General features: G+C 40.6%; 1 protein-coding gene and 2 long non-coding RNA genes across 3 annotated transcripts in view; 2 read left to right on the top strand and 1 right to left on the bottom strand.

Annotated features, from left to right (window-relative positions):
- LOC145443197 (uncharacterized) overlaps nucleotides 1-26,455 on the top strand; it is a 550,061-nt gene that overhangs the window by 156,094 nt on the left and 367,512 nt on the right. The gene's annotated exons all lie outside the window — the stretch shown is intronic.
- Nucleotides 1-26,455, bottom strand: part of LOC145443209 (uncharacterized) — a 451,826-nt gene that overhangs the window by 245,354 nt on the left and 180,017 nt on the right. The gene's annotated exons all lie outside the window — the stretch shown is intronic.
- Nucleotides 1,572-4,075, top strand: LOC145443359 (uncharacterized). The gene is made up of 2 exons (XR_013916410.1): nucleotides 1,572-3,103; nucleotides 3,159-4,075. It is a non-coding gene; the product is annotated as an uncharacterized LOC145443359 (long non-coding RNA).

The raw sequence follows: 26,455 nt of genomic DNA, 5'->3' as shown, positions 1-26,455 counted from the left end.
TTTCGCTTCGAACGAGGTATCCTTTAAAATAAGGTAGAAGTAGTCATTTCCGAGTAAGTAAAACGTTAGTACTCTAGTTATATTACTGTTTAATACTCTAGCTATCATGAAGTTGATGTACTCCAATATCATAAGGACTTGAGACTATGTGGTGCATCTAGGCAAAAAACCTACTTGGGTATTCTCAAGAAGTACGAGTGCTCAAGTATAAGTTTTCAAACCATTACCTTGACAAAATTTTCAGAATAGCAACTTTTGCGTAAAGTCTGTCTTGCATTTAGTTGCCGGCTCTGAAAGCAAGCAAAGTTTGTGGTATTTGCGCAACATCGAAATTTGTACACTTCACGCGGGGCCTACGATACTTATGGCCTAATATGGCACATTACACTTGCTGGATATAAGAGGCCGACACTCCCAATCAGACATCACGACTGACTCAATGATTGCTTGCGATCTCACTTCTCGATACCAGACGCCTCGCCATACAAGTCTAATAAAGTATTATAACAGACAAAATTAGTTCTTTCAGATGAAACAACCCAATTAAGAGCCAAGTGACAGCGTCGCAATGTATTTAATCACCAACACACAAGAAGACAATGTAACGAGGATCCCCAACTTGGGCATGTAAAAGTATTTTACAGTATGGTAAAACGAATTCAAGCACGTGAAAATGAAATTCATTCATTTGGAACTACTCTGAAACACACACGTGGAGCTTGGCCATAGAAGTTCTGCAAGTGAAATGAATTACTGCAGTAAGCAAACTACGTCTTGCTCAACTGCCGCTTTTTAAAGTCCTTCACAGCATCTTTTCTCATGTAAACGGACAACCGGTTTCAGAGTATACCCGCGTCGATCGCATCGCATCTATATCAACGGTTAACCACATGAAATAACAATATGCTCTTGTATATCGAAATGTATGCTTTGGAAATCGACGGATATTGTGTGTCCTGGTGTGTGTGTCTGTGTGTGTCCCGGTTCGTGCTTTAGCCTCCCACAGAGTCAATATGTTGAAATTAGCAACCTCCATGACTTTGGTAACTGCTTGGTACACGGATAATGGTCGAATTTATGTCCCCGTCGCGCTAACAAATCCGGGTTACTTGTGAGTTTTCTCACACATGTTTACTATATTGTGTCACTCTTTATTGGTCAATACATATCCCACCGTTCAGTTTGAAATCGGAAACCCGAGAAAGTAATAACCGGATCCGGATATCAACTCTGAATCGACAAACCAATGAACAATATTCAAACATGTTACACCCCCGTGTTTCCATGAAAATAACAAGACAATACACATCCAGTATACTTCACGATGGTTCATAGATACCAAGTATTCGCGTAAAGGAGGTGTGTGTACATCATGGATAACATCATGGCCGGCACTACAAGCATCATGGATTACAAATTCATGTTCTGAAGTCTCATACATGCACCGACTCTGTACATTCAATGTAGGGGTAGCTGACTTGGAGACAGAAAAACACACATATTTGACCGTAACATGGTCTCAGTATGAACCGACATGCATTCGACTTGTGGAAAAATGTGTCGCACACTATTTCACCGAGATTACAACCCTTTCACGGTTCACAACTTGATATATCAACTTCACAGGGTAGTTCGGATTCTCAGGTAGACTTGAATCGTGATTCGGATCTCGGAATATAGTAAAATCGGGGTATGTAGTTTAATTACTCACTCACTACTCTATATGTTGGTGGTGGTCATACCCTGCAAACTTTTTTTTTGGTGTGAACGTAGTGTTTCACCTTACATCAGTTGGTTCAATGTATGTACCGGGTTGTGAAAACTGTCGCTGTTTTGACTATGTGTCACAATCAATACTAAATACGAGAATTCGTTACTCGTCGAAACGCCGCAGTCAGACATCGTTAACAGCGATTCCGTGTATGGCAATCTTGAGTTCAATTGCGGTTTTGTGATGTTAACCAAGCGGCTGTGTTTCTGCGGTGTGAAGACTGAATTCGTGTTGTTTCCCCGCAAGAGTGCGATGTCTATTTCACACCTAGAGCAATTATAAAACGCATCTTCGAAACTTTTGGTCTAGTTCATCCGCTTGCATTTCGAAACGGACCATCACGACAAGACTCTAACCCACCACATCCGTGGTTTCAGTTGATCATATCGAAGAATATCATGTCCATCCGTGTTACCACCCACAGATTTCGCCATCCTCACACGGTAGTGCTAAGACACAGACAAGATGCGGTGGTGGAAATATTGAAAATGAGAAAGCAGACCTTGGTGTCATTTGATTTGGATTTTACTCCCGATGAACCCACCATTCGTACTGCGCATTGGGATGAGGATTCTATCATTGATGTCGAGGGAAAGGAGATGTAAAGATTTGTTGGTGTCGTGAATATTCAACGAAAGTCGGGGTATATGGTTGCGCATGGTTCGCGTATTTGACTGTGGAGATATCGCTATACATAACGTGCTGTTCACCGTATCGATAGCACCAACGAATATCCGTGAAAGGGTTGTAATCTCGGTGAAATAGTGTGCGACACATTTTTCCACAAGTCGAATGCATGTCGGTTCATACTAAGACCATGTTACGGTCAAATATGTGTGTTTTTCTGTCGCACCTATAGGACGCCCCCTTGCCACATCATCCACCCATTGCCGCACCTATAGCACACCCATTGCCACATCATCTGCGCCACATCATCAAGTGCCACGCCTATAGTGCCACATCATCCATTGCCACATCATCACCGCATTGATTGCCGCATCTATATGGTGCACAGCGCCGCATCAACCAGCGCGATGTCGATTGGAAGTATACTGGATGTGTAATGTCTTGTTATTTTCATGGAAACACGGTATTTGATATGTTCCATTGTCATAATGTCCTACACCTGTGAACCAATCTTCAAGTTGCGCATTCAATGTTTAGCTCGGTAATTCCGTTATTAAAGTTGAGTATGCATAGGTACGTGCTACGCTCCCGCAAAGGTCGGTATGGAACTGCGTTAGTTTAAAAGTTGTTCAATCATGAAATGCGTAACAAAATTAGACATGGTGCATTGTCATAATGTCTTACAACTGCGTACCGAGTTTCAAGGTGGGGAGTCGATTATTAATATGGTAATTCCGTTATTAAAGTTGACTATGTATAGGTACGTGCTACGCTACGGAAAAACAGATTTAGCCAAAAGTCTGTATAGAACTGCGTTGGTTTTAAAGGTGTTACATCGTGGAATGCCTGACGAAATTTGGTATGGTGCATTGTTATTATGTCCTACAACTGCGTACCAACGTTCAAGGTGAGAATTTAATGTTTAACATGCTAATTCTGTTACTAAAATTGACTATGTATCGGTATATGCTATGTTCACGAAAAACAGATATGCGTAAAAGTCGATATTCGACTGCGATAGTTTCAAAGGTGTTCCATCATTAGATGTGTGATGAAATTTAGCATGGTGCATTGCCATAATGTCCTACAACTACGTATCAAGTTTAGAGTTGGGATTCAATGTTAAGCATGGTAATTCCGTTATTAAAGTTGACTATGTATAGGTACGTTCTATACGCTCCCGCAAAACAGATGTATGCAAAAAGTCGATGTAGAGCCGCGTTAGTTTTAAAGTTGTTCCATTATGAAATGCGTGAGGAAATTTGGTATGCTACATAATCACAATATCCTACAACTACGTACCAAGTTGCAAGGTGAGGAGTCACATATTAGCTTGGTAATTCTGTTATTAAAGCTGACTATGTATATGTATACGCTACCGAAAACAGATTTAGGCAAAAGTTGCTATAGAACTGCGTTAGTTTTAAAGTTGTTCCATCATGAAATGGTTGATGAAATTTGGTATGCTGCATAATCACAATGCCCTGGAGCTCATTTAGATACGTTTTTAATGTAGTTTCACGTTCTAGTTGTTTTGATGTAAGGAAAAAATCATTCGATAACTCGATACAACTAGTTAACGCGCGTTGATGTAACTTTCCTCATTTGTATGCATAGCCTACGCGCAATTGGTTACCGAATTTTTCGATTAGTTTATATTCCGTATTTTATTTAAAACTGAAACTGTTAAGTACTACTTAAAGTGTTATAAAATGTGAAAAAGTGTACAAGTAGAAATATTACTATGTCATGAATAAGTAGTTTACAAATTCATACGATTTTTCTTTTTACGTTCCGGGATAAAATGTAATTTTTCTCTCTTTTTTATTTTTTATTTTTTCAATAAAATTAGTATTCATTTTACAAAAAACGTCGTGTAAAGATAAAGTACTTGTACATTTCGTAGTGCTCAAGTATAAGTTTTTAATGTATTAACTTGATAAAATTTTCAGAATAGAGACTTTTGCGTAAAGTCTGTCTTGCATTTAGTTGCCAGCTCTGAAAGAAAGCAAAGTTTGTGGTATTTGCGCAACATCGAAAATCGATAAAGTAGTCTAAAACCTAGATACTTTTTACGTGGAGGGAGTACATAGCGAAGTACTTGTACATTTTGGAGTACTCAAGTATAGGTTTGGCCTGCTTGCGGTATACTTAATGAATCATTCCTGTGTCATAAACACTTGAAAAGTTGGTGCGTGTAGACAAAAACCTACTTGAGTACATAATTTTTATTTTCCATTAAAATTAGTATTCATTTTACAAAAACGTCGTGTAAAGTTAAAGTACTTGTACATTTCGGAGTACTCAAGTATAGGTTTTGTTAGCTTATTATATGCTCAGTATATTATATGTCGAGAATTGTGGAGCATTTATGCGGGTCTCCGGGGTGCTCTTCATTGAGTGTCCGTGTTGGGCGATAAGTTTAATTCGCAAAATTAGTGTGTTCAAATCAGGCCTGTCGCCAATATAGTGATGTCGCATTAGCCCTAAATACACATAATAGAATATCAAGGAAAAGTATCATCTAACGTATAATGAATGTTATTTATTTCTCGGAAGCAAGTTATTATCAAAACATAGTGGTCAAAATTATCGCAGAGCAACACCGATTTTGCGTAAATTCCGTTATGCGTCTGACTACGTTACTAGGGATTATGTAGTTAGTTAGGAAATTAGGAGTCCTATCTTCCCAATCGGCATGGAACAACATCAAAAGCATCACAAAGCAATATCGACTTTTGCGTGAATTCTGTTATGCGTTTTACTACGGTAGTATGCGCACCTGCTTACAGATGTCCAGACGTGAACTTTCTACTATATTCGCTCCTAACATTATAGCAGCACCCGACGCAGCTTACATTATTACGTTATAAGACGCCGGCGGCGTTTCACTGTCAGTTTAATCACCTTATTCTAGTGACATGAAAAGGACTGAATCGTATGAAATGTGGTCACTTCAAGAATCACGATTTTTCATTAAGTAGTTATGTTTCTAGGCTACTTTTACTTCTATTTCACGGGTTTTCATAGAAATCTGCTTACTTTTATAACTTTATATTTTGTGAAGTAGAGAGTAGTTTAAGGTTATGTTTGTCTGACCTTGGCGAGTGCTATTGTCACACTCGATCACCATCTTCAAATCATGGCTATCTCAATGATGTTGACTAAATTTTCGGCTTCAGAACGTGTTAATTAGACCTAATCGTTTTAACGTTGGGGTTCGCGTACAGGCATCGATAGAGTTTGTATAAATAAAGCCCTGCGAATCGTACGCCTACGGCTATAGTTCGTTCGATTATTTTCACCTTGGGATTCGCGTATATTATACTAAGCTGTTACGACTTTAGAAAATTCTACAAGACTATTCGGAACGCGCACATGCGAGTGATTTGTTTCCGTAGCTCCGAACTGGAGAATCGCTTGCCTGCGTCTAATGAAAATAAGTCGTAAAATGTGGAGGCTGCAGAGACAGTAACTTGTATACATAAAATCAAGTTTAAAAATATGGACGGATGAGTTATCTCTGACCAATAGAGTAATATAACCGCCTATAGTTTAGTGGGGTATTGCTATAATGTATATCCAAACAATCGTTGCAGACTCTGAATGTTACCTAGGTCCTTATCACAAAAAATCATGCATCAGAAGCGTAGGGGTTCATATTATCAAGTCGCAGCGCTCAAAATCGCATTTTATATTAAGTAATTAGTGATGATGTGTAGAATTTTGATATTAATAATATTATCCGGAGAATATAACCTTACATAGACATCATAGTTTTCGCATTTATGTATAATCTGAATAGGAATTTAAATACATAGTCCTAAATACACATAATAGAAAATCTGTCGATTCTAGCCAAGGTAAGTTTTGACGCAGCAATCATAAGTCGTAAAATGTGGAAACTGCAGAAACCGTAACTTGTACACATAAAATCAAGTTTAAAAAATATGGACGGATGATATTAGTCCTAAATACACATAATACAATATCTGAGAAAAGTATCAAGATGCGGCAATCAATGCAGCGATGATATAGCAATGGATGGATGATGTGGCACGATAGGCGTGACGCTTGATGATGTGGCACAGATGACGTAGCAGATGAATGTTCCCTTAGGGGATGAAAATGGGCGTGGCAATTAGGATGCCGTGGCGCTCTCTGATTGGTCGGTCTATAAAAAGGATCATATCACTACTAATCTGTTGATATTTTCTGACTTTAAAAAACTGAATTACAAAATTATGCCCTCAAGTATGTAAATTAGGTGTTTTCGCAGATAATATTAAAACTGTACTATTTATCTTCATTTCTGGTTGGAACTGTCGCTGTCCTCACGAAGTAGTTTGGCCTGAAAAACTTGTTTAACTGGAAAACCGACAAATGTTTGATGAAGATTCTTTATTTTAACGAAATCTTGGCCTATAAAGAAAACCAGTAGTTGCGTCACGCACTATGGTTGAAATATTTAAAATTTGTCGTTGTACAACGAAAGATACTTTCCTACATTCTTGGATAGGAAATGTCTGTCCTTACTAAGTAACTTGTCAACGATGGAGAAAGAACGTTAAACACCGGCAGTTGTTGGCATGCAACACTGGAGTTGTGCGTACACTGCTGGTTACAGACCGTGTAGCTTGATTCTGACAATGTTGTCTACATCGCAATTTTTCATTATGCGCTTCCTGATATAAGAGCCAATGCAATGCCCAAGCAGTCTGGCTTCAGTTAGGATATTGCAGTGTTGCGGTAAGTTGACCATAACACCATCTCAACCTATTTGTTTCATTTGACCGTTTACCATTCACAATGAGCAGATAATCGGTCGGTCGTCTACAACGGTAAGGCCTATAAAATCGGCTACAAACCAGTGTTGGGATGACTCGAGTCATGACTTGACTCGTGTCAGACTCGAGTCATCTTTTTCGCATGAATTGAGTTGACTCGTGACTCGGAGCAAAATTTTCGAGTCAATTTGAAGTCATCAAGTTACTGGTATAGACAAAAATCACTGTATCTTGGATGTGTTAGAATTTTTCGCGCAACGCTGGTGTCGCGTGTGAGAGCGACCAACCATTCCATTATCGCGCGTTTTACTCAGTCTCAGATCTCCATTGTTCATTCACTAATCAATTGACCGCAAACGAAGTGATCGGAGAGCTTACAGTTGGCGTTTTCGTAAACTACATTCTTATCGAAAAGCGTGTGTATCCACACCCAAAGGTCCGAAAATGTTGGTATTACACGAAAACAGACCCTGAATCAGAATTATATCGCGGTCATAAATCATACGCTCCCTCATGCATGCGTAATTTGAACATGTTGTGCTCGATTTATACCGCGACACAAGTCTGTGGTAGGTTCTGGTTTCGTGTGTCATAGATCTATATCAGACATGGGGTGATTACTTCATTAATGTAATCGATTGCAATTACGATTACTTCTGAATCACGCGATTACGATTACGATTACAGCATAATCCGCAAGAAGTCGATTACGATTACGATTACTTCGGAAAGTAATCACGATTACTCACGATTACATTTATTTTGCTTCTTAAGTTATCTTTAAGACAACAATGCGATGAAAAGGCCTCATGAGAGAAGGTCTTTCTTTGAATATGAGACGCCATGACGTCATTTCCTGTCTATGACATAATATACCATTGCATGATTTACAGAAATAGGCATTTCGGTGCCTGCCAATACCGCGTCGCGACACACCAAGACATGGTACCTTGGCCGTTGTCCATAGCCGCGCTCAATGGTTGCGACGAATAGTCTTCTCAATCTCATCCCCACAATACAAATGCCACGCGGGGCCCCCTGAGGAAAATGATGAACCCCGTGTAGAAATGACAATTTCTGGGTGCGTCTCACAAATGTTTTTCGTTTAGTTTCCCTATCGTCTGCTACGCTTGACCAAATCCATTATCCTTTTATGTATAGCAGACAGGAGGTCACGAATTAACAACATACAATAAAGTTATAGTTGTAAATTATGTGCCTATAAATATTCGCTCTTGGGGAGATTTGACAGCATACACACAGCGAATCCACATCGCATCAAATCGTGTTTTCCAGTTCTTGTGAAAAGCCCGGTCTTTAAAGGGGGTCTTGGGGACTTCGCCTGCCAGATGTTTTATTGTCCGCCTTATGGAGGAGGGGCAAGATCACCATTTGTAAAAAGGGGGGTGGCGAAATGGAAATACTGTTACGGTACTGATTTAGCTGCAATCCACGCTAACATGGTATGTAAGCGGATGGTTTTAAGTAAGTGACAGATCCAAATATTTAGTATGAAATTGCGGAATAGAAATTGTTGTCCGCTTCAAATAGGGGCATATGAGAATATGATAAGGTAAATATAAACTTATCTGTATAGTCCACTTAATTCATACGGATATTCCGAGCTGTCGTTATACGAGTAACGGAAAATAACGGCTCGGTTGTGATTTTTCATCAGCGACCGTTAGTTTTTATTGCTTCGGTGTAGAAATTTTCATTTCTAATTTGACGAGTACAAAATTTCAAATATTTGTCGGGTGTATAAGTGAGTAGGCTTACCGCTCGCCAATCAACAACAGTCAAGCGGCGTTTGCCTATAAGCATAACAAAGCACCAATACGTAGTACATACGTAACTATTCGAAACTAGGCAGAGTTGTAATTATTATCCTGCTGCGAAGTAGTGGCGTCCGCAGCGTATTGATAACCTGACATAATGTATATGGGTGTTCTTACAATCACAGTAAGCAGGGCCGTAACAGCACTTCGTCAGCCCCCCCCAAAAAAAACATTGATCTTGGGCCCCCATATGGTGTTAAACCTACCTTCTGGGGGGCTTAGCCCACCAGACCCCCCTCAGGCTATACGCACTTTACCGCTATAATTGCTATGTACATTGGGTGTCCGTTTAGTAAGTCTTTATGGCCTGAACGCGCGAAGCGCGAGAAATTTCTACAATTCATGATTGAATCGGTTAATATGATCGGGTATTGCATATATATATTGCTATTTATTTTTACCCTCTCTCTGCTCACGTAATCTCATTTACCGGTAGAGCTGAGTGAGGTATGTTTGAAAAGGTAGGAACCCTCAATAATAGTTAAACATCTCCAGTTGTATACCCGTTGGCAGGAACGAAACAACACTTCGTCAGCCCCCCCCCAAAAAAAACAACTTGAGTCATGGGCTTCCATTAGGTGATAAACCGGACCCCATCACGTTGTTCACTTTTACCGCGAAATTATAGTGGTACCGTTTCGTTAGCCAGCACCATGCGCGAAAATTTTCGATAATTCATGATAAATCGGCCAATAAGATCGGGAATTGCATAGATATTGCTAGGAATTTCTTGTCCTTTCCAATGATATCTACCGGTATAGCTTAGTGAGGTGTCTACGAAACTGTAGAGACCGTAAATGATAATTAAACATATTCGGGCGGCCGTACCCGTTGGTATGACTTTGTTACATGATGTTATTTCGTGACCTCCTGTCTACTATATCAAAAATATAGAATCGCCCAAACTTACTAAACTAAAAGTTCACATGATTTCAAATTGGTATTTCTTCACTGCCATGAATTTTTCCCTGCGGGATGGTAGCTGTCTTGTGAGGTTCAGATTGCGAAGACATTCGGCGCCAGTGATTCAGGCGCCTATAGACAATTAAACCTATTTGTAATTTGTATATATAACGAAGTTTTCGGTCAGTATATAAGGGCAGTCCCTTTCGGCCGAAGTTTCCTCGCTGCCGATCGTTCTGACACACTTCTTGGAGTCGCATATTGCATGGTCTAAGACTTTATGCGTCTTGGTGGGTCGTGGCGCGGTAATGGCCAACGCCGATATGCCACTCTTCCTGGGGCAAGAGTACCCAATAATAAAGAGATTTGGCAACATGAAATCGCGCCCAGCGCGAAAAATTTTTGAAAAGGCTGAACAAATTTTCAAAAAATACTCCATAATTTATCCTAATTCACGAAATAATTTTGGACCCCCTTCGAGCTCAGCCCCCTCAATTGGGGGGTTTGGGGTGCGGCAGTTACGGCCCTGACAGTAAGTACTTCCTGTTTATGGAATATCAATTTACTATACGTGCGGATATGTCGTTACGCAATAATGAACCAAGCTAATACTTGTGACGCAATAATGAGCAGAGGCGTTTGAAAATCAGACATTTTTGCTATCCAAAACCTGTTTTACATCGCACAAATGAAAAGTAATCGTTCTTTCATAAGGAAATCGATTAGATATGTGAAATAGTCGATTACGATTACGATTACTTCAGATGTTTTTCGAATGTTATCGATTGCGATTAAGATTACTTGGAAATGCTGTAATCGTCCTAATCGATTACGATTACTAATCACGATTACCCCATGTCTGATCTATATTCATACCCATATATCAGGGGTGGTGCAAGTATGGAAATATAACGGTCCTTTCGCTAAGAGTCTAGCTGTAAAGTAACCTACCAGCACAATATCTATCTCTCATCGTGCTCTGCTCTCGCCTAAACCAAACCGAACACAGTTTATGAGTTCATAATACTAGTCAACTATTGGCGCAGGCCAGAATTATTTCTCATTGATGTGGAGGTGTGTAGACTAGTGTATTGAATTGAATCATATCACCTCATTTATACTTTCTGAGGTTTCGCATTCTTTTATGTTTATTGGCTGACACGCAATTGTAGACTGAGGCTATACAGCTACTCACGTAGTTTAGCAGTTCTACGTGTGTGAGCAATACAGCGCCTTTTTTGCATGTATATATTTAACTCTATATTCTTTTCTCGATTCAAAATAAATGACCACATTCATTGGTATTTCAAACAGATAGCATAATGCGATGACGTAATCATGCCTCGTACTTCGAAAAGACAACTTGACTTGAATTGTGATTTACTCGTGACTTTAATTGACTCGACTCGACTTGACTCTAGTCATCTAAGAAAATCAATTGACTTCACTTGAACCGAATCAAAATTTGCAATGACTTGCAACTGATGGTATTGACTTGAATAAAACACTTCTACAAGCTGTAAGATGTTAAATGATAAGTGCATCGAAAAACAATGCATTGAAAACAATTTTCACTTCTTTTGACCTAACGCGACAATTTTGACAGAATTTTGACTTTTTTGACATGCCCGAAAAATTGCCCTAGTGATGACATCTCGATTAAATAATAATGCAGCTCATATGCATTGGCTAATTTCTGTATATACGGTAATTTTTAATAGAAGTCGTTTATACCTGCTGAAGTAATTGATTACGCTTTCGATGAACCAGCGTTCGCCAGTTTATGCACTAAACCAGTGGTTCCCAACCTTTTCCGACTCATCGCCCCCCAAATATTGGGAACCGAAAAACAGCACTTCGTCAGCCCCCCTCCGCTATCCCGAAAAAAACGTTGGTCTTTGGCCCCAGAGCGTGATAAACTAAACCCCAGACCCCCCAGCCAGTTGGCTTTTTGTCCCTACATATAAGCAATACCCTATTTCGTGTACTGTTTGGTGAGTCACCGTATTTCGGCTAAACGCACGAAGCGCGACAAATTTCTATAATTCATGTTTGAATCGGTCAATATGGTCGATGTGGTATGTTGGGAAAGGTAGGACCTCTAAATAATAATCAAACATCTTCGGGTGGAATCGTTGTTATATTGACTTCTTTACACGATGCTATTTCATGACCTCCTATATCTGCTATGTCAGAAGATATGGAAATCGTCAAAACGTACCAAACTAAAAGACGCACATGATTTCATATTGGTATTTCTTCACTGGCAAATAATTTTTTCCTTGCTGGATGGTATTTGTTCTGTAGGGTTAAGGTCGCCAGGACAGGAACATTCGACGCTAGCCATGGAGGCGCCTATGGACAATTAAACATATATGTATATAAATCGAAGTTTTCGGTCAGCACAAGGGCATTCCTTTTCGGCCAAGGTCTTCTCGCTGCTGATCGTTCTGGCACACTTCTCGGGGTCGTATGCCTCTAACTTCATATGTCTTGGTGCGTCGTGGCGCAGTAATGGCCAACGCCGAAGTCTCCCCTTTCCATAAATCATGCGTATTTTTGTTGGGTGACGGGCACCCCAACATCAAGATACATGAAAATATTAAATCGCGCGCAGCGCGAAAAATATTTGAAAAAGTGGCATGAATTTCTAAAAAATTACTCTATCATTCATCTTAATTCACGAAATAATTTTGGGCTTCTTCGGTTTAGGGCCCCCCACCCCCAATTGGGGGGTTTGGGGTGCGGTAGTTACGGTTCCGACTCCAATAAAGCCGTTCTAACGCTCCATCGCCCCCCTATCGCCCCTTCGTTGTTTTCGCCCCCTATCGCCCACTTCGTTGTTTTCGCCCCCTATCGCCCCTTCGTCCGTTTTCGCCCCCCCTATCGTCCCCTTTGTTATTGTCGCCCCCGAGACCGCCAAATCGCACCCTGGGGGGCGATATCGCCCACGTCGGGAACCACTGCACTAAACATTTCGCCAATTCTGCTCAGAGAGTTCATTTGTTTACACCTGTGTTGGGGATGACTTGAGTCACATACGAAAATCGATTGACTCGAATTGACTTGACTCGAGTAAAAATATGCAATCACTCGAGATGATTTGAGACTCGAACGTAGTGATTGTTCCAAACAGTGGCTTATAATAGATTTCAATACCCTATACTCCCACGAAATATCATGCAATTGTATTGTTTCAGGCCGAGTCACACAGATATTACGAAAGTGGGCGCTGATGGGAATTTATGTTTGGACCACGAAGCGCTCTACAAGTTTGAGGAAGAAGCCAAAATTGGCGATAAACTCTGTTGTATAATTTCTATATGCGGACCGTCGAGAAAGGGAAAATCATTCATGATGAATTTAATCCTACGTTACTTCAAAAACCAAGAGGTATGTTGTCGATGAATTTTATCGTATCGCAGTAATAGCTCGGTTCTATGTAATACCGAGAAAACCATTACCGAGAATGGACATTTCCGGGAAAGGCATTTCCGAGAATCGACACCACCGAGAATGTGCAATGTACATTGCCAAGAATGGATACCACCGAAAATGAACATTGTCGGTAATGGCTGTTACCGAGAATGGCTAATACCGAGAATCTAATTTGTTGAGACGGAAGTTGTCGAGAAATTTATACCTGAGAATCGACACCGAATGACGCAACGTCATGATGCACACACACACTAACACACACACGATTGTACATATACATAACATGCTTGTATTGCGTACATTGCGTACATTGCATACATGTATGCATGCATACATTGCGCATACGAATACGTACCCGCGATTAACTCATTTCCGCGCGTGGAAGGAATGTATTTTGCTAATAAATTAGGATTTGATTGCTCCGCCATTTCGCCGTTCACGTCTCTTAGCCAGTGTTGTAATGACTCGAGTCATGACTCGACTCGAGTCCGACTCGAGTCACAATATTTTGATGAATCAACTTGACTCGAATCATTTTCTCAAAATACCGAGATGATTCGACTCGACTCGAACCAAATCATATGACTCGAGACTAAGACGGCCAATACCGACATTTCATTGTAATTTTCAAGAATATTAACCACGCGATTGGGATGTCGTCCATTGGTACTGGTATTTGAAAATGCGACCAGAAACTGCTAAAAGTGTGGGAAATCAGTATATTATAAATGCGAACCATACGATATCACGTTATAACAATTGGGTTTAACAAGACTTTAACTGGAAACTGAGCAGTCAACACAATGACTTGGACTCGGACTCGAGTCATAATACCATGACTTGGACTCGGCCCTCTGCTCTCTGACTTGGACTCGGACTTGACTCATAATACTCGTCAACTATTGGCGCAGGCCTTAATTAAATCTCACTGATGTGGAGGTGTGTAGTGTATTGAATTGAATCATATCACTTCGTTTATACTTTCTGAGGTTTCGTATTCTTTTCTGTAGATTGGCTGACCCGCAATTATAGCTTGAGGCTATACAGCTACTCACGTAGTTTAGCAGTTCTACATGTGTGAGCAATACAGCGCCTTTTTGCATGTATATTTAACTCTATATTATTTTCTCGATTCAAAATAAATGACCACATTCATTCGTATTTCAAACAGATAGCATAATGCGATGACGTAATCATGCCTCGTACTTCGAAAAGACAACTTGACTTTAATTGTGACTTTACTCGTGACTTTAATTGACTCGACTCGACTCGACTTGACTCGAGTCATCTATGAAAATCAATTGACTTAATTTGACCCGAGTCAAAATTTGCAATGACTTGAAACTAAAAGGTATTGACGTGATCCCAACACTTCTACAAGCTGTAAGATGTCTAATGATAAGTGCATCGACAGTGCAAATATCTACGATACAAACGAAATACAGGACTCGAGTCATGATACCATGACTTGGACTCGGCCCTCTGCTCTCTGACTTGAACTCGGACTTGACTCGGTGGTGAATTGAAAATGATTCGACTTGACTGGAGTCAAATTTATAAAAGTGAGATTGACTTGTGACTCGGAACCTTGTGACTTGGTACCATTACTTAACTCGCCGCCTTTAATTGGCGATAATAACATGGATAAGAAGACCCAAGATGACGCAGGATGTAATTAACTAGGCAACAAGGGCAGAATGCCCATGCCCATGGTTGCAATACAGACCTGCTTATATAGCTAAATACTCTGGGAAAAGCCAGCTACGACCTTTCGATATATTACGATTCCCCATAACAGCTTGATAATTTGTAGCGTCCGTGGTTGTACCAAGTTGCAGCGTTCCAAGTCACAAGTTTTTCTTTGATGGTAACGTTTGACCCGACTTAAGTCGAGTCATTTATAATGTATTGCCCCTTCAGTCCGAGTTCGAGTAATTCTACATAAGGCCGCGCCGAAGTCCAAATCACAATTGTCAGTCACAAATCATCAACATGTCATGTTTTACCATCATAAACAAGTTTGTTTGTTTGTTTTGGGGTATTCATGGTGTTTGTCGACTACTATGGTCATTTACACCAGGCCGATATTCTTCTTATTTTTCCGTAACTGCCGACTTATAGCACGGCCCACCTCTAGGCTTTTGTAAGACACCGCTGACGCGGATGAGGTGGCGAGGAGGAGCCTAGGTAAACCTCCAACACTTAGGTATCGGAATTCGATCATGAACAGGTAATATGACGTAATAGCTGATCTTCCACAGCATGATAACATTTGAATCTGATGCGATGGTGAAGTTTGATGAGTAGTTTCAGGATGTTTGAGTAGTTTTAGAGCACATTTTAAGTTCTCAAATATAAATAATATGTAAAAAGATATTTGGCAGTTAAATATTGCCGAATACTTCAAAATCCAAAATGCCGACGCGGGCCGCACAAAATGATCTCGCGGGCCGTGTGTTTGAGACCAATGATTTGAACCATACAATAGGGCTGTTAAAGGCGATCACTCCGCAATGTAACCACTGATCCGCCTAAGAAACAGAGATACATAGCTATTAGATTAATATACTTATCTACTACGACGAAGTAAGATATGATCAATTCGTTTGTGGTCCATAAATTCTATTTCGCTACCGCTCTTGTCCCGATCTTCATCGCGGAAGTTTGCATTTTGTCGGTCCGAAACTGGAATAACCTCCCCGAGGAGCTGATACCTATACCGCCATGGCCATTTAAAACCAAACTTATAATTTATCTACTTCAAACATACTGCTGATATTTTTTTTCTCTTTCTTTTATGCAATGCTTGTTCTAAATCAGGTGTGGCCAACCTATTGCGCGGGCCACTAGCCACTAGCTACTAGCGAAGCGCGAGAATTTCTCGACGTTCATAGACCAAAAATATTGTCACTTGACTATATTACGAACTTGCTGTATATCGCTGGGCTCAGTTTGCAATGACTGGACTATTCGGCGCCTGGACATATCGATAACGAAAGCTTCGACAAACACGCGTCAATCATTTTGTGCCTAGGTTTCCTATACGACGGTCTTTATGCAAGCGCAAAGGCAACGTCGCATATGCTGAACAACACTTTGTCTGGTAATCGCGAATATAGTTAGACTCAATCTGATACATTTGGAGTTCTTTCATTTTCACAAAGGGGTAACAATATTAAAAGCAAGAAATCAAGTGAAAACATGTGGCGCGAATCGTGTAGAAAATTTTTACTTTGGATAAATCTATCGCAAATTATTCTGTTTTATTGTAGTACAAGATGATCAACCAAAATGTGACTGGCTCATGGATCTGCCAATACGTCGGAACTGATATTTTAGTCATCACATCTCAAGTGTTGCAAGTTGCAAGTTCACTATCTGTGCTATCCATTTCTGATAACATTACTAATTTCAGAAATTACCTCTTGGGCCACACATGGCACGCGGGCCGGGGTTAGTCAACCGTGTTCTAAATTTATCGCTTAATATATCCTTATTTAAGATTAACATCGCGTTGTTTTTCATATATGTAGTGAATGTTGACTGTATCTGTGTGTTTGTGATTTGATATATATGTTCACGTAATTACCTAAATCTGCATCAAACACTCCAAACGGGTGGCGACTGATCGAAGGCCTAACTGCCTCTCGTCGTCTCCCAATCTATACCGCAATTTGCTTTGTATACTTCTTTATTTATTGAGATGACGAATAAAAGCCTATCTAACCATATCTATCAATTTATGTGTGATGTAACAATATAGGATCAGTGAAACGTTCAATCAGTGAATGACTGGTTACTCGGTTCACATATACCTAGTACCCTCTGTTACACGAAGAACACTGTTTGAAATTCGAGAGAATGGTTGTAAAAGAAGTGCATTATGACGAAGCATATAATTTATTGAAGTTTATTTGAACTCATATGGAACAGATGAACTTAACCCCACCAAGAATTGACGTGTAAGCGTAAAAAAAGGGTAGAAATGTAGTGTAGAGTAATCTGAACTTGAGGGTATTAATGTAGTGTACGTGTAACAAGGATAATTGCTAGAAACAACCATAAAATTGACCGAAGAATAATTCGTCGGCCATTTTGATTAAAGCAAAGTTTGAACTCGCCTGTTAGTGATTCACGGCAAACACATATTTCAAACTAACGTCCAAACGCTTAACGGGCGAGGCAAATTCAGGAAGATATCAGGGATCAAATTTCATAATAGGGGCCATATGGTAACTTGAATGGGATGCGACGAACTATCGTTACAGCAAAGTTCACATGATGGCGTTCGGGCGACTTTTAATTTACCGAGGTAATCTGACCTGGAGTTGCGTTTTGTCTCAATACATACGGGAATACATGAATTTTGGAATTGCTGTAGAAATGAGTTCGATAAAATCGCGTGAGAAAAAACGACAATTGTGCGAGATTCTAGATTAGCACTCGATTTGAATCTTCATTCACGCAGGTGAAAACGCCGTGTGCTGGCTATTGTGAGCGTACGTTGTCAAGGTTGTTTAACAAAGCGCGTAGGAAAATGTGAATTATGATTTCATTTTTATAAGGGAGATACAGTAATAGCCTGATCATCCGCGCAATATAATCTGTGCCCTCCCGTATACACCACATGATTGATGTTAATTCTGGTCTGCCTTGAACACTGGATCGATTGGTCAGTGTGGTAAGTGGTTGCTCTGTAATTAATACTGAGCAGAAGTGCATTACGCGGCGGTGCGAGTTCGGAATGAATTCAAGTAGTTTTGCTGAACGGACTTTTTCGGCAATGGCTTGCTAGTGATGCTACATAATAACGAAATTACCATATAGATAGGCCGCATAGTGGAAACCCGCATGAAACTATCGCTTTCCATGAAAACTCGGGAACAATCCATTTAAGGTAAACGCCCTGCTACGAATCTCGTGCGCCCGGCATGAATATACAAGCGAAGATGTATCTGACGTGATACTGTATCTATACCAAAGTAACGAGACCTGTGGTTGTACATTGTTGACCCTTTTAGAACACTGCACCTTTGCGAATATTCGGCGAAAGAAAATATAAAGTTAATTCACCGCCGGCCAGGAGTCGCCACTAAGACGATTACAACCCAGGCTTTTAGTTACGCGGTAATTACAATACGGGTGTATCAAACAGCTACGGCCCATAAAAACCTCGCATAGAACTAGGGATTGCGCTGCGGCAGCAAGGAAATACACGACCTTTAGGATTGCTGTTGAAATTAGTACAATAAATTCGCCTCAGGAGAATCAACGATTGTTCGGGATCCTAGACTCGCGCTAAATTCAGGAGATCAACGCCGTCGGTATTTGATGCCGCATGTGTTTAAAGCAACGCGCAAGAATATATAGGTATTCTGATTTCACCCGTACATGGGAGATTTTCTAACGTAGGGGTGTGCAGCGATCGGGTGCGTACCTATGTGACAAAGGTCTTGCGAAACTAAACCGTTCCACGCTGGGACACATGAAGACATTAAATTTTGTCCGACATACAGCTAGGGAAAGACCGGTGCCAACAAGATCGGTGTGACGATAAAACCACTGCCAAAATAGCCGTCGCTGGTTGACTAAAACCTTCGACATTACTATGTCCAATCGACGGAATGCTCGGCGTGGGATTGGCTGTCGCGCGGATCCTGCGTTTGTTTAAGTAGTTTGAATTCAAGTAGAATAGCGGAACGGACTGTTTCGGGCTAGGCGGCTTCACGGGTCGAATTTCAAACCATCGGGATTTGCAATTCTGGGGAAATAGGATCGTGACGGTAACGAGTTGCGCCATATGGTACGATGAAGCTTGCATGAAACCACTGCCGCTTCCGGACTGAGAGTTTCGAGAAACGGTCGTCCTGAGGTAACTGGGATAATACCGCACGGCTGAAATGATTTTATAATGGACTATATTGTATCAGTTTATCCCTTCGAGGCAAATCAAAGGGAATGTACATCTTGCTCCAATAACCAGAAATGTCAACTGTATAGGACGATACTCTTCGTTATGATAACTAGAATGTTCCGTAAAGCTTGGCCAAATGCACGTAATCTGATCTTAGCATTGCGACGTTGCCTCAGACGTGGACCTTGCGCGCCGTTAGTGGAGAGCGCGAATAATCCCGAATGACATGATTTACGAATAAGCGCTCGGTTTAGTTATACCCTGAGAATAGCGTGAGGAAGGACCCAGTCGTGGATAAAAGATCCATGAACTAGCTATGCCTCAATATAACATAAAAAGAACAATTGTTAAGACATGGGTTATCGATTTATGTGCCGCAACCCAGGTTGCGAAAAGCTCGGTTGAATTTTGTGTGCGCAAAATGAAACAACAGCGCCCGCCTGCGGCTTAAAGAAATAGGTAAGCGATAGGGGTCCCTTTTGATAAAAAAGGGGGCTAAATGTGGTTCTCAAAGTCGGCGCTTCAGCCAATTATGGGTCGGCGGGGCTTGCTTCGTAAAGGGTATGTCTCTGACACCTAAAAAATACTGAGACCTCGGAGTTTTGGCTAGGTTACGCTCGGAAATCCGAATTGGAGAATACCTGTTGTTGGGCGTGTTGCGTGAGGGTTGCTGAATAACCTATAGTACACCTGCGATTGACGACCAAAAGATAATGTATTTCCCTAGTCGGAGAAAAGATGATAGATACTATCGTGAATTGCCACATGCGGGATACAATAGTATTGAACTGCAATGAATTGTCACGAGAATAAATGACGGCTAAATTTTCAATCAAAATGGCGCCTGAAATTTTCATTCAAAATGGCGCTGCTAGGACCGAAGCTGCGGACCTCGAGTTGCGCGCGAGTCATGGCTCGTGGTCATTGAAAAAGCCGAAGGCGGACGAAAATGGGCACGCCGACAGGATGTTTAACGGCCTTGCAGCCAGAGAACAATTGGTCAATTGCCACCAGCTGGAACACGAATAATTACTCATAAAAAGTATAAAGAGAGATGACTCGATACTAACTAGACCCGAAATTAGTTTCCAGCTATTAAGGAGAGGAAGCTCTGGTTTATCCTTTGAGTCAGAAACCCATATAATCGGCCGCACAACACAGCCCAATTCAGTCCGATTTTTGGGCTCGAACACGACGCAGCAGAGTTGAAGTTTAGAAAGAGACGCATGCACTGTATCACTAAATAACCTGTTCTGATTGCCCTATATCCTATCTGCACCAAACATACTTGCATTTTTAACAGTCAATCTGGCCAACATGCTATGAAGCGACAACAAATCTGACGGCATCTGGTCTCTCGACCGTGAATCACGTGTTGCCCATCTATCCGTAGGTTAGTTATCTATAGTTTGATTGGTTAATAACGCTACCACCAATCTCTCTGGCCGACGATGGGAAATAGAACAATCGATCTTTTGAATTCGAGAGCGATAAGTTTTTGTACATCAAAGGTACCGCCTCGCTATAGTGAGAAACGGCTGGGATCTCTTCTCCCCTTCACTATCTTCGCCTAGTTCGGCATTAAATATACACAATTTTAATGACTGGGATACTGCACCACCGCAACCAATCCCAATGGATTTAGGATTTATCGCAGCGCATTAATCTTTGAAGTCAGTTTAAAATGTCCGTCCTGGAAATCATTGTACATAATGAAAGAGTCACAGGAATTTATTGTATCGATTGAATATTCTGACATCGCAACCTCAGTTATTTTGGTACAAGACATACAAAGTAAATTATGCATATTGAAAAATCTTTCTCCACTTCTCTGTAGTACCCCATTCACCAATGAATTGTTCGATGCTGGCCCAGAATGATTATAATATTCCCCACAATAGTATCATCAAAGTCCCAGTCACATAGTGCGGGGATCTGATCATTGTGTTTCGCGACGCGAATGGAGCAGGGTACGAAAATAATACACATAGGAGTTTTCAGCTTATGATCAACCAGGGCCGTAACTGCTTCACCCACACCCCCAATTGGGGGAGCTCGAAGGGTCCCAAGATTATTTCGTTGGTCGTTTGTTGGAGGATATTTATTCTACTTGAAATTTTTTTCGCGCTTCGCGCGATTTCATATCCCGGGAGATAGAGATTTAAATATCATCAGCGCATAGTTTGAAAAAATAGGCATTTCGGCGCTGTCCATGACCACGCAAAACAGGATTATGACTTCAAGATATCAGGTGGGACACAGCACAATTTTAAACCGGAAAATGGGCCACGGCCAAGAAAGGGCTGAGAACCCCTGGTCTAGTCGTTCTAGTTGGCTTCGGATTTCAGTGTCTTCCACCTCGGTGGTATCGCATTTAAGTTAGCTTTGACGACTGGCTGTCTCGGTCTTTCTAGAAATATAATTCCACTCTCTGTTACTATGCCGCGTTTTGCGTTTTGTTTGTTCTAAGAAGTTCTCTTTTAGTTGTTCAGTATGTGATTCGGAAGATGTTTTTGTACAGTATAGTATAATATAGTATAGTATAGTATAGGGTCACTATAGGATGCCTAGGGCAGGTATAGGAGCTCGGTTTCACACCGTTTTATTTTTTTGCCTGCAGCGAAAGTACTGAAGAAATCGTACACGACGAGCGAGAAGAGATAATTACAGGTCGTAGATAGGGCTGGGCAAAATCGAGTACCTGACTGAGTGCCGCGTTTTGCGTTTTGTTTGTTCTAAGAAGTTCTCTTTTAGTTGTTCAGTATGTGATTCGGAAGATGTTTCTGTACAGTATAGTATAGTATAGTATAGTATAGTATAGTATAGTATAGTATAGTATAGTATAGTATAGTATAGTATAGTATAGTATAGTATAGTATAGTATAGTATAGTATAGTATAGTATAGTATAGTATAGTATAGTATAGTATAGTATAGTATAGTATAGTATAGTATAGTATAGTATAGTATAGTATAGTATAGTATAGTATAGTATAGTATAGTATAGTATAGTATAGTATAGTATAGTATAGTATAGTATAGTATAGTATAGTATAGTATAGTATAGTATAGTATAGTATAGTATAGGGTCACTATATGATGCCTATGGCAGGTATAGGAGCTCGGTTTCACACCGTTTTATTTTTTTGCCTGCAGCGAAAGTACTGAGGAAATCGAACACGACGCGCGAGAAGAGATAATTACAGGTCGTAGATAGCGCTGGGCAAAATCGAGTACCTGACTGAGTGCCGCGTTTTGCGTTTTGTTTGTTCTAAGAAGTTCTCTTTTAGTTGTTCAGTATGTGATTCGGAAGATGTTTCTGTGCAGTATAGTATAGTATAGGCCATAGGGTCACTATAGGATGCCTATGGCAGGTATAGGAGCTCGGTTTCACACCGTTTTATTTTTTGCCTGCAGCGAAAGTACTGAGGAAATCGTACACGACGCGCGAGAAGAGATATTACAGGTCGTAGATAGGGCTGGGCAAAATCGAGTACCTGAGTGATTCGATTCTGAATCACATGATATGCTTCGAGTCGAGTAATCGAGTATCCCTAATTATGACGTCATAACAGAACCTAACATATGAAAGTTCATATATCTACCTCCCTGCCATCAAAAAGAATATAATACCTGTTATCTGTCACACTAAAGATACTTTGGTATTTTTGGACCATACCGATTTCATTGCACTTGGTGACAATGCTGTGGAACGATTATGACTTCGGAAATGTGCTAGTTCCAGTACCGTTCGTAGCTTTGTAGTATATGTTTCGTAGGCTACGATAGACCAATCAAGGTTTCAAGGATGTCGAAACCATTATTCTCGTTGATAAATTAACTTCCAGTACCGAGGAGCATATAATTTCAGTACTCGAAAAAATTATATTTACTACTCGACTCGAATCGTCACAATTATTACCCGATTCAGATTCGAGTACTCGTATCATTGTGCCCAGCCCTAGACGTAGATACTCAGAAGCAAGTATCGCAGAGTGAAAAAGAGGCTTGTGACTTATAGGAGAGTCAAGACTCTGAAGAAAAGACTCTACGAGAATTTACTCAGAAGAAGAGCCAAGACTCGAAGAGAAGGTTGAGTCAGAAGGTCACCCGACGAGGAATCTGTTGAAGAAGAAGAGTGAGAGTAGTAAGCTAGCCTAGGTACTTCCTAAAAAATTTAGGTCTAGTACGGCAAAAGGTACGGCAGCTAGTGAGATAGGTTCTATAGCCACAGCTGCTCCGGAACGTTCTTTTGACCTGAAAATAGGCGTTAGTGCAATCGGAAATGCTCATTTTTGATACGGCTCGCCGTAACCAACAGCTTTACCTCAACCCTCTCTTTAGGATGGCCTCCAGCTCGTGGTCTTTATTACACAGTTTTATATTTCTTTAATTTTTTTAGCAATGAAGGTATTTAACGGATTTTAGGAATAGTTTAAAGGAATTTAAACTTAAAGGTTTCTGTTTTCCTCTTTTCGTTTCTTCTGTTCTAGATCGCTGTACCTATATGAAGGGGGCAGCAGTCTCTTTTTCTTTGTGGCGGTTGGATATTTATGTGGTTCCGCGTTACTATATATTTTTCGTTTATTCACTCAATTTTAGTTCCTAGTTCATATATTGCGTACAGTTGCTATACTTCCGTTGGGACTTCGAGTTTTTTCAGAATTGCAATCTTTTCTGCCTCGCAGGTTTGGATTTTGGACCCCACGTCTGCGAATCCTATCCCGTCTTTGTCTTCTTGTGCTATGAGGGTTTTTCGCGCGATGCACTCGATTTTCTGTGGATGCCTCAGTAAATTGAAGTATAGTCTTTCAAATTCATTCTTTAATATCCTCTTTGAGTGGTTGTACTACTCTGGCATTATGTAGTATTTGACTTGACGCTAGGGAATTCAATATCGTTAATTTCCCCACCCATGTTAGTTTCCCGTCCCGATATGCGTGGAAGATGCGTTTTACCTTCGCTATCATTTCTTTCCGTGCTTCTTTAGTTTGATTTGTCCCATAACATTATCCAAGTATGAATGCCATCTAATTGTATCCATATATCATGGTAAAACACCAATGCTGTTTATTACTCTATGACAAGAAGGTGGTTCAGGTGATATTGAAAGATCAGAAAATGAGTAATGTGCTTTATAAGCTCAGTGGGTCACCATTTAGTTTCCCTGAAGTTCGCAAAGTTTAGAGCACATAAACATCTCCAGTATCAACGCTTATTTGAAATACCAGAAATGTTTTTTCAACTCATAAATAGTATTCATTGGCATAGCCCAGTGGTTCTTAACCTTTTTTCCTCCAGCGCCCCTTTCAAAAGTTATCGCGCTCTAGCGCCCCCACCCCATATTGTAAGGGCTGTAATAAAGACAATGGGTAAGAGGGAGGGCCGTAACAGCACTTCGTTAGTCCGTCTAAAAACGATTTTCTTTCGCACTTATGACGTGATAAACCAAACTTCTGGTGGGGCTTCGTCTCCAATAACCCCGTCGCGTGATTTCGATGGCCAGCAATGTTTGTATGGTCGCCCCAGGCGCCAACATTTTTTATAATGCACGAATGAACAGGTGGTAATTGCATATATATGTCGCTATAAACTTTGCATGGCCATGTGTGTCCACGCTCATATGTCCCCATGCCAGTGTTGGGATGACTCGAGTCACCTTTTTCGTATGACTTGACTTGACTCGAGTCACTTTGCTAAAATGACTTGACTTGACTTGACTCGGGGTATCAGAAATGTGGATTGACTCGTGACTCGGCGCAAAATTCACGAGTCAATTTCAAGTCATCAAGTAATCGGTGTCGATAAAAATCGCTGTATCTTGCGTATGTTCGGATTGTTCACGAAACGCTGCTGTAAGCCGTGAGAGCGACCAATCATTCAATGATCGCACGTTTAACTGAGCCTCCATTGTTCTCTCACTTTCACAAATATATTATCCGCAACGAAGTCGAAGCTTACAGCTTACTTTGTCGTTAACTAGTATAGTAAAGTAATTTAATAGCAATAAGTATATTTCTCTTCTCTGTTCTTACCTTAACCAAACCTCTTGTTTTATTGAAATTGAATTCTAATATAGTTTACATATATCAATTCAATTCGATTCTCTATTCTTTATTTTGGCTGGTAACTATAAACTGAGGTTATCCAATTACTTACGTAGTTTAGCAGTTCTACGTAGCCAATATGTGAGCGATATAGCGCCTTCTTGCGTGTATATTTAAGTCTATATTCGTTCATCGGCTCGAAATCAATGACCACTCAACCTGTATTTCAGACAGCTAGAAAAATGCAATGACGTAGGCTAATCATGCTTCATACTTGGAAAAGGTAACTTGACTTGAATTGTGAATTGACTCGTGACGTGACTTGACTCGAGTCATCTTTAAAAATCGAGTGACTTGACTGGACTCAAGTCACCTTCGACAATCGATTGACTTGACTTGACTCGAATCATAATGTGCAATGACTCGAAATGACTCGTGACTCGAAGGTAGTGACGTGATCCCAACACTGCATGCTACTGTGTCTCTATGCTCACGCGTCGCCATTACCAAACGTCGCCATGCGTAAGTGTCGAATGATAGAGTGTCGCTTTTGCTTTTGTGTTGCATGCGCATTTGTCCACGGAATGTTATTTTCCCCATGTGACTTATCTTTACAACGATGGTAACCATCAGGAACTGACTTTGCTCCGCCCTCATCATTGATTGGTTAACAGACGGTAACGTTCGCGAGATGTAGGCTTTGCTTAGTGAATAATTAACTTAATATTTGCGAAATAGAATCCAGCTGAGAGAAATAGACACGCTCAACGCAGGAGTCGTATTCTGTGATTTACGATAATACATATTTGCTCTGACAAGCCTCGACATATAACGTTCGAACAAATAAGGTGCAGCTTAACTTTATGCGTACATTTGCAGATGTGGATCACAACAAGTCTGTTCGTGTTCCATTCGAGTTTACAATACATCTCAGAGACAAAATATATACTCAAAATGAAGCCTCTTAATCGGTCAATGCATTTGTAGTATAGTTTTCAGTATTACCAGGAACTTTCAGTGTTGACTGTTGACTAATATTGCGGGTATTACTCGTTGCTAACTCATTGTAACGGGCGTTACGGACATGTCGAGCTATAATGCAATGGTCGGGAACATGCTGATATGTCCCCA

This window comes from Botryllus schlosseri, chromosome 7 (genome assembly GCF_051294905.1).
Source record: "Botryllus schlosseri isolate E-star chromosome 7, Bs_hap1, whole genome shotgun sequence".
NCBI classification, from domain to species: domain Eukaryota; kingdom Metazoa; phylum Chordata; class Ascidiacea; order Stolidobranchia; family Styelidae; genus Botryllus; species Botryllus schlosseri.
This window is presented reverse-complemented; position numbering and strand designations above follow the sequence as displayed.